This window comes from Nyctibius grandis, chromosome 4 (genome assembly GCF_013368605.1).
Source record: "Nyctibius grandis isolate bNycGra1 chromosome 4, bNycGra1.pri, whole genome shotgun sequence".
In the NCBI taxonomy this organism is placed as follows: domain Eukaryota; kingdom Metazoa; phylum Chordata; class Aves; order Nyctibiiformes; family Nyctibiidae; genus Nyctibius; species Nyctibius grandis.
In genome coordinates, this window is record NC_090661.1 from 10,208,389 (window position 1) to 10,216,251 (window position 7,863).

General features: G+C 42.8%; 1 protein-coding gene across 6 annotated transcripts in view; it reads right to left on the reverse strand.

Moving 5' to 3' along the window:
- The window catches only part of BMAL1 (basic helix-loop-helix ARNT like 1), a 54,644-nt gene extending 47,138 nt beyond the window's left edge, over positions 1–7,506 (reverse strand). For 4 of the 6 annotated variants that reach the window (XM_068397676.1, XM_068397677.1, XM_068397678.1 and 1 more), the window contains exon 1: positions 7,312–7,453. The gene's annotated coding sequence lies outside the window, so the exon portion shown is untranslated. Of the gene's footprint in view, positions 1–7,303; positions 7,454–7,479 lie in introns of those variants that run through there. The other 2 variants (XM_068397675.1, XM_068397674.1) reach the window with 2 other exon arrangements.
- Between the last annotated feature and the right edge of the window lie 357 nt (positions 7,507–7,863).

Genomic DNA, 7,863 nt, shown 5'->3' on the forward strand with positions numbered 1-7,863 from the left:
ATGTAGAAACATCAGCCGACTGCTGTAATGTTCTCCTCTATTCCTTTTTTCCCCTCATCGTCTTATTCTTGATGATGACAACAGCGTTACAGTAAGATGAATAAAGAGCTACTCCAGCTAAGAAAATAAAGCAGGCATTTGCTATGGAAGAGTCTCATGCTCAAGTCAGATAAATTAGGACAGGAATTACTTCATTCAACAAAAAGCCAAATACAGTAATTGAGAACTCTTTACTGCCAGCTGGGATACCTTAAACAGACTAAACTAGATTTTTAAATGCTACAATAGGGAAACACCCATCTTTCTTCAGATTGTTCCCAGGCCAGAGAAGCTGACCAAGTTGCATATGTCTCAGATGTGTGTGTGTGTGGGAAATACTATATAAAAGCCCTAGAATTTCTAACAGAGGTGAAATAGTGAATTCCAGCATAAACCCAAACTAGCATAAACTCATTGCTCTTATTTCTTTCTTCCTATTAAAAACAGTAATATCCAATTGCTGGCCTTTTATTTCTAAAACACAAATAACTTCTAGAACTTCTAGAATTTGGACACAAACTGCATGGCAAGCATTTGACAACATTTTAAATAGATTATTCTTTAACAACTGGAGAGCACTTCCAGCAACTCTTATGTTTTTGTGTGACAAGTCCCTCTAAGAAATCACTGAACTGACGTGACAGGTTTCTAAAATAAACTGTAATATCCAGTGGCTAGTTTGGTCATTGCAGCAAAAGAATCTTTTCAAATAAGAGAAAGAGGTTAAATTCCAAAAAAACAGGGAGAAACTACACTATTTGTAATAAAAAACTTCCAAGCTAATGCATAACTTCTCCTCACATGAGATTTTTCACCAAAAATGGCACTGTGAAAATGAAGGGCTGTAGCAGACATAATTGAAAATTTTCCTAATTTCACATAAGATCACTAGAAATTAAATACTACGTAAAAACTGTTAATTGAAATAAAAGTTCTGTAAATGTAAATTTTTTACAGCATCTAACATCATAAAACTTCTCTTAGATTTTAAAAATCTAAGGTGATGAAGACTTTTCAAAACTCACAAAGCCATAGTAAACTGGGTATAGATTAAAATTACAGTATAATGTTACTCTAGGACAGCAAGTTTGCATAATGTTCTGAGGCTTCATCAGACCATTAAGGAAAAAAAAATTAAAAATCTAGATACCAGAGTCTTCCAAGGTCAAACTTAAGTAAGTTTCCAGATTTATAAATTTGGGCCATATCCTGAGTATAACACAAAAATATTCTTAAGTTGACAGCACTGTGTTAACACTGACTTTTTTTCTTTGACTCAGTTTAATCTATAACAAACCAATTTGTAAACAGAAATTCAAAGATTACATGAAATGATTTGGCAACAAAACATATTGGGAAAGGGAACAGTGGAATAAATAAGCGTCTTGTTTCTCAGTCAACAATTCTAGAAGTGCAAACTGGGAAACCCAACACGGTCAAGACAAGGTCAGAAAACACATTCTAACATAAACCTCAAAGACTAACATCTGATTTTTTTGCAATGTATTCCAGACTCCAGAATCTATCCCTGAAAAACAACTAGGCCATTCAAGTCTATGGACAAAAGAAATACTATTTCAAAAGGTTATACTAAAACTAATATATGCCAGTAGCCAAACTGCACCATAAAACCCAAACCTCTGGGGGACTTAATATACAATTATCAGAGGTCCTTGAGTGAAGGGTAGAAATAAAAGCAGAACTCAAACCAAAGCCATTTTGCTGTCACTCTCAACACAACTACAATGCATACGTGCAATGTAAAGGATAAAAGTTTTACTACTTTTTACTATATAGTTTTGCTTCAAATTGGAACAGAAGTCCTAAATCTCATAATGTTCCAAGAAAAATCCATAGATAACAAAGTGAAATCCATTCATAACAATTCAGGAAAAAAAAAAAAACAAAACAGTTCAAGAAAACTATAAAACTAACAGTTTTAAAGACAGAAAAAACATTCTTCAAAAAAAGGTTAAAATAAAAGTATATTAGTTTTATTTTCTCCTGTTTTTTTTTCTAGGAAGGAACTTTTCATTCTCACTTCACTCCATTAATATTCTGCAGTACAGCATTATTAGCTGTTACTACCAAAGTCTTTCTGATCTTGTCCTTTTTTTGTTAGACAAACTAGAACAGGCAAAGCCACTTTAAGGAAGTTTCCAAGATAAAAAGAACTTCAGATGAAAGATAATACTCATTTCTGAGTTCCCTGATAGTCTTATTTCTTTCTCCCTCCAACACCTACATCAATCCCAAATGGGTAAGACTAACTTTAGAGTTTTCTCAGTAGTCTTGTATCAAGACCACAGCCCATCTTTAAAATACACGGATTCCATTAACTTATTTTTAGCCGACACAGAAAGAGTTAAGGCAAACGGCTGCAACTGAATAAGCATATATGATTTACTATTAAATGCCTTCCTATTAAAGTGATTTGAGAGACACGATGCCAATATACACTGTTTAGGAATTGCCAAACATATCCTTCCCAGCGTTACAGCAACTGCACGTTGGAGGATGTACTTCCATCACAGCCATGCCAAGTAAGGACAGTTAAGGATTTAGCAATGTTTGCTGCTTCCTTTACACGAGGTGCCAGTAAATTGCCTTGTACCTGTGGAAAATAGAGCCTACTAACATTTGCAAGGAAAACACTATCACAATAAACATGAAAGCTACAACCATCTTCCTCAACTGCTGATATTCGTATGAATGGGTTTCTTTAAAGTTAGTAGAGAGCGGCAACATCCTGGACCACAAGAAATGTGGCTTGTTATTTCACTATTCTAAAATCCTGCCAACGATAGTTCTTGCTCTATAAGTAGCCTACTGGCACCATTCCTACAGAAGACCAACCTACTGAACTACAGCGTGGCTTCAGCTCAGGGTCACAAGCTGTTCTGACACCAGCAGCTGACCTAGAACTGTGTCTGACATCAGAGACATTGAATAACAGCTTCTCAAATGGCAGGAGACTGAAAAGGTTACAAATTCTGTATGCCTTGGCGAAGAAATATCTTTTTGCAGCTGCAAGCGAGAAAAGATGACCTGAACAGAGAGGAGAAAGATGAATCCTTGCAGGCAAGGAAGGGGCAGGGAACGCCGACAGTCCTGCGCTGTACACATGCAGAAGACATTATCAGCCAGTTCTTGAATTGAATTAAACTATACAACCACACAGGAATTTTAGCAACAGCTAAAATAAATTTGAAATAATATCAAATGCAACAGAACCTATCAATCTTCTTTGGGACAAAGACTGAAATGTCAGACTATTTTTTTAGTTAATGAATATTCCAGACTACCAAAGCCTGAAGATACTGTTTTGATCTGCGTTCTTCTGCAGAATGGATTAAAAAAGAAATTACATTTCTCAACATCTGGTAAAAGATCAGGTTTCCAAGGAGATGAAGTCTGGGCCTTGGATAAGTAGCCTTACTGCATTTTTCCAACAAATTGAGGTAAAAAAAGCAGGTGCAACACACAGTTCATGTCAGCAAGCCATCCACCTCAATGTAAAGTTCAATTAAATACACACCACAGGTTATCTGACAATATTCAAAGTGATTAAATCCAGATAAAAACGATTTGATAGTCACAACTGGGATCTCTTCCTCCCACAAAAAAAAAAAAAAAAAGATCGCAAACAAAACTTCAACAGGCTTTCTAAATAACTCAATAGACTAACTCTTAAAAAGAAAAGCATTCTCATTTTGTAAGTGCATCATTCTGTGTTCTATTTCAGTGTCTTAAGTTTCACCTAAATAACACCCCAGGAGTACGCAAAAGTCACCAGTTTTCATCTGGTCTAACTAAACCTGGAACATATTTACTACTGCAATGCAAGACTACCACATACATATATATATATATATATAAATGCGCATATATATATATACACACACACAGACAACAGGCAGAGTATACCTCTGCTTTACTTTTTTAGTCCATTATTAGTCCACGATCTAAAACCTACAGCAACTCTTAAAAAGACTGAAAGACCCAGACTGAAAGCTCTTTCACTGCTTTTGAAAATGCCACAAAACACTTTATTTGCATCTTCAAGCACCTCTAAAACACAGACCCTAATTTCTCTGCGCTGATCAAGCAGAGCTTTCAACAACTAAGTGCAAAAGTTGGTGCTGAGTTCCACTCAGTACCATCTCAGCTACTACATGTATCAAAACCAACTATTTTTAGTCTGACGTTTTCTAAGGATGATGACAGCCAAAAATGAAAGTTTCAAACCATGTTTAATGTATTAAAGTAAATAGAGAAACCTTAAGTATTCTTTGCATTCTGTAAACTTACTGAGAATAAGGAAGCTACACAAGCCTAAAAATATGTATTTATTTTGGGCTTCTCTTTGCAATCGCTTGCATATTATATGCCTTTACACATCTTTTCTTGAAGGCAACTAACTTTAGAGAACTTTAAATCTTCTAATACTTTGGGACATAGCTAGCTGCTTTTTACTACTTTTCTGCTCTTTCAAAAGCAGAACTATGGACAAAACTGATGACAAAGGTCGAAAACAAAAAGCATACAAGTCACAGAACTAAAAAAAAAGAAAAAAAAAGGCAACTAAAGGATGCACCAAATTCACTCTGTTTTACTTAACAATAATGCATTCCTTCAGGTTTTCCTTTACCTCCTGTCAAAGTGTAACCACACAGACAATTGGCTTTGTGCTGAAAACAGCTTAAAATATTGAATTTGAGCATGAAAACAGCACTTCTGTATTCATCTAAAATAATTAACCTACATGTCTCTTGGTATATCCATCGTGCTCGATACCAATTCACTGTGAAAAAGTCTTACTCATCTGCAGCACACAGGCTGCAGCTATCACATTAGGTCTCAGCTTTGTCATCATAGTCTTGCACAGTGTTAAGGAACTGTGTAACTTTAAGCTCTGCCAGGTAAATCCAATGAATATTCACTTGTTCCTGTTCCTGTTTTCCCAAAAGAGTCTTCGAGAGCAGGTATATGAAGGAAAAAAAACCCACTCTAATAAACTCCCCCTACAAATATCACCTTCTTAATACATCCTTAGCAATGGTCCCCAAACACAGCAGGTCTCTTGGTAGCAGGTGGTGACAGTGACTTGGTAGCAGGCCCTAATTTCAGCTCTGGCTTTGTGGAATCCCAACTACAGCTAAAATAGTTTACCCACACCCTCGTGTCCCCCCAAAGGGCCTTGTAGGGAAGAACAAATCAAAACAGCTATCCTTAGGTTCTCGGTGGTACTTCTTTCTGGTCTCCCAATGTACTTCTTTTACAGACCTTGAGTCTACACAGCACCATACGCCACAACTGTCACGCATACAGACCGTGGAAACACGCAGTGTGGAATAGAATACAGGATAAAACAGCATATTAATCTATAACCACAATATTTTATTGGGTTATTTTACACACTCTATTTCTACAAGTAAGCATAAAAAAACATGAATGGTCATGAGAAATACAAACCCACAAAACTCAGAAGTAGTAAAGACTTTCCCCTTAACAGGCAACTGTGGTTTAGAATATTCAGATGAGAGGTCTATGGTTTCTGACACTTCTATTAGCTATTTACATTTGCATATTCCTAGAGCATACAAAACATACATACTTTTGAGGGCAGAGCTTAACCTTAGCCTTCTGCAAGACCATGTACAGAGACAGTTCACCAATATTAATAGTTGATTAAAACAAACAACCTTTTTTTTTTCCCCTACAAACTTAGCTGCTGCCTGTGTATTATCAGTCGCTCCCATTTAAAAAGTCTTTTTGATAAAAGAAAAGGTATACTAAACAGGCAGGACAGGTACTTTAATACTAACCTATAAAAAAAAAAAAAGAAAACGTAGTTTTATTTGGAATGTTCAAGGACCAGCATTTTGAAAAAAATTCTACTTAAAGACTGAATGAATTTTGCAAAGAGATTAGACTCAAAATTGTTTAAAAAGATGATCTCTTTCTGCAGTTTACCCTTTCTACCTTGGATACTAAGAAAATACTTTAAAATTGCTGTAAGCATATTTGCTTCAAAAGCACAAAAACACACCCACTTGTTTCCTCACCGTTATTTTCAAGTACTAAAATCTTTCCAAAGCTGTTATAATTGAGGCACTGGAGTAAGACAAACCTCAGCAATTAAAAATGCAAACTGATTCCCCTGCCTCCCCAAGCGCAAAATCCGGATCTTGGGAAGCCACCTTAACATTCCCAGTATTCTGCATTCACTGCCAAAGAAAAACCTTCATTCTCCTGTTGACAGCTGTCAGAAACAGCCCGAGAAGTAAAAGCACCAGGGAGGGCTGCCTCAGGACCCTGGGGTTCACCATGAAGCACTCAGGAGGCAACTGAGCTGCCCTGTGAGGAAGAGAAGAACCTCACAGTTGTGGGACTGGTGAGTTGGCTCTGGTTGCCTACAGGTAGGACTGGTCTCCGTGCAACAGAGTCACAACTCAGGGACATTTCCAGCTACTCATCACTTCGGGGTTTAATACACACACTCCTCGGGCCTCACCTAAAGCAGACTTTATCACAAGGCACCTGATTTGCTGAAAAAGATCCAAAGGATCAGGGACGGGACAGAGGTCGAAGGGACCCATTCCTGGTGCAGGGGAAGGGGCACCAACATCTCTGCTCCGTAACTTACCTCAGCCTCCATACCCCTGAGGAGGAACCCGGGAACCCTAACTCAAACCCGGGAGGAGGAACAAGCCTGGCATCGCCTCCACCGAGCTCCTGGACCACCGGGTTTGCCCCCTTCCTCCCCCTCCGCCGAGCCGAGGATGCACCGACAGCAGGACCCCCGGCTCCAGCTCTGCCCCCGGGGTCCGGACGAGCGGCCGCGCGGGCAGCGGGCCCGGGGCCGGCTGCAAACGTCCGCCCCGTCACCTCCGGGTCCTGTCACACCGCCGAGACGGTCCGTACCGGGGCCGCTCCGCTCGTGGCCCCTCGCCCCGGTGCCAGCTCCAGGTGACACAGCCCGGCACTGCCGCCGCGGGGTCCCATCGCCGCCCCCCCGCTCCCGTTCCGGCCCCCTCCCACCGGGGAAACCGCAGCCCCCCACCCCTCCCGGGGCAGGTAGCTCCCCACGGCCTGCCGGAGGAGGCAGCTCCGGCGAGGCGGCGGCCCGGGGCGGCCACTCACCGGCCTCCCCCCACCCTCCAGGGGGTCGCTATCTCCCGAGGCGGGGACGCGGAGCGCCCTCCCTCAGCAGCCCACCGCCCGTCAGCGCCCCCCGCCCCGCTCGCCCACTGCCCGTTACCGGCTCACCGCGAGCTCCGCGCGCCCCCTCGCCGCGCCGCGCCCCGGGTGGGAGGGGGAGAGGGGGTCGCCGTCCCTCGGCACGGCGCTGCACGCCCGGAGCGGCGCCCGCCGCAGGCAGCCCCCGTCCCTGACCTACTTTCCGCCTGGCTTGCCACCCAACGGCGCACCACTAACCTACTTTCCAGCCAATGGCACCCTCCTCCGGCCCCGCACTGGACGCGCCCGCCCGCCAACAGGCGAGCGGCTCCCCGGCGGCTTTGCCCAATGGTCGGCCAGCAGACCGGCAACGCCCGCCCTCCTGAACGGCAGCTAATCCCCGGGCGCCCCTGGAGTGGGAACCAATCAGAAAGGCGGCTGGGAGTTTTGATCCCGCCTCCCGGCCGAGGGCGGGGCTGACGGGCGGAGGAAGGGGCGCGTGCGCCATGGCGGGACAGGGGGGTTCTTCGTCGCTGCGCGAGACCCGGATGTGGCGGGCTTGGGTGGGCGGGTTCCCTAGGCGGGGCGGCGGGCGCAGCGCCGTCAGCCGCTCGCTCTCGCTGCCTTCCCTGCCTCCGTGCT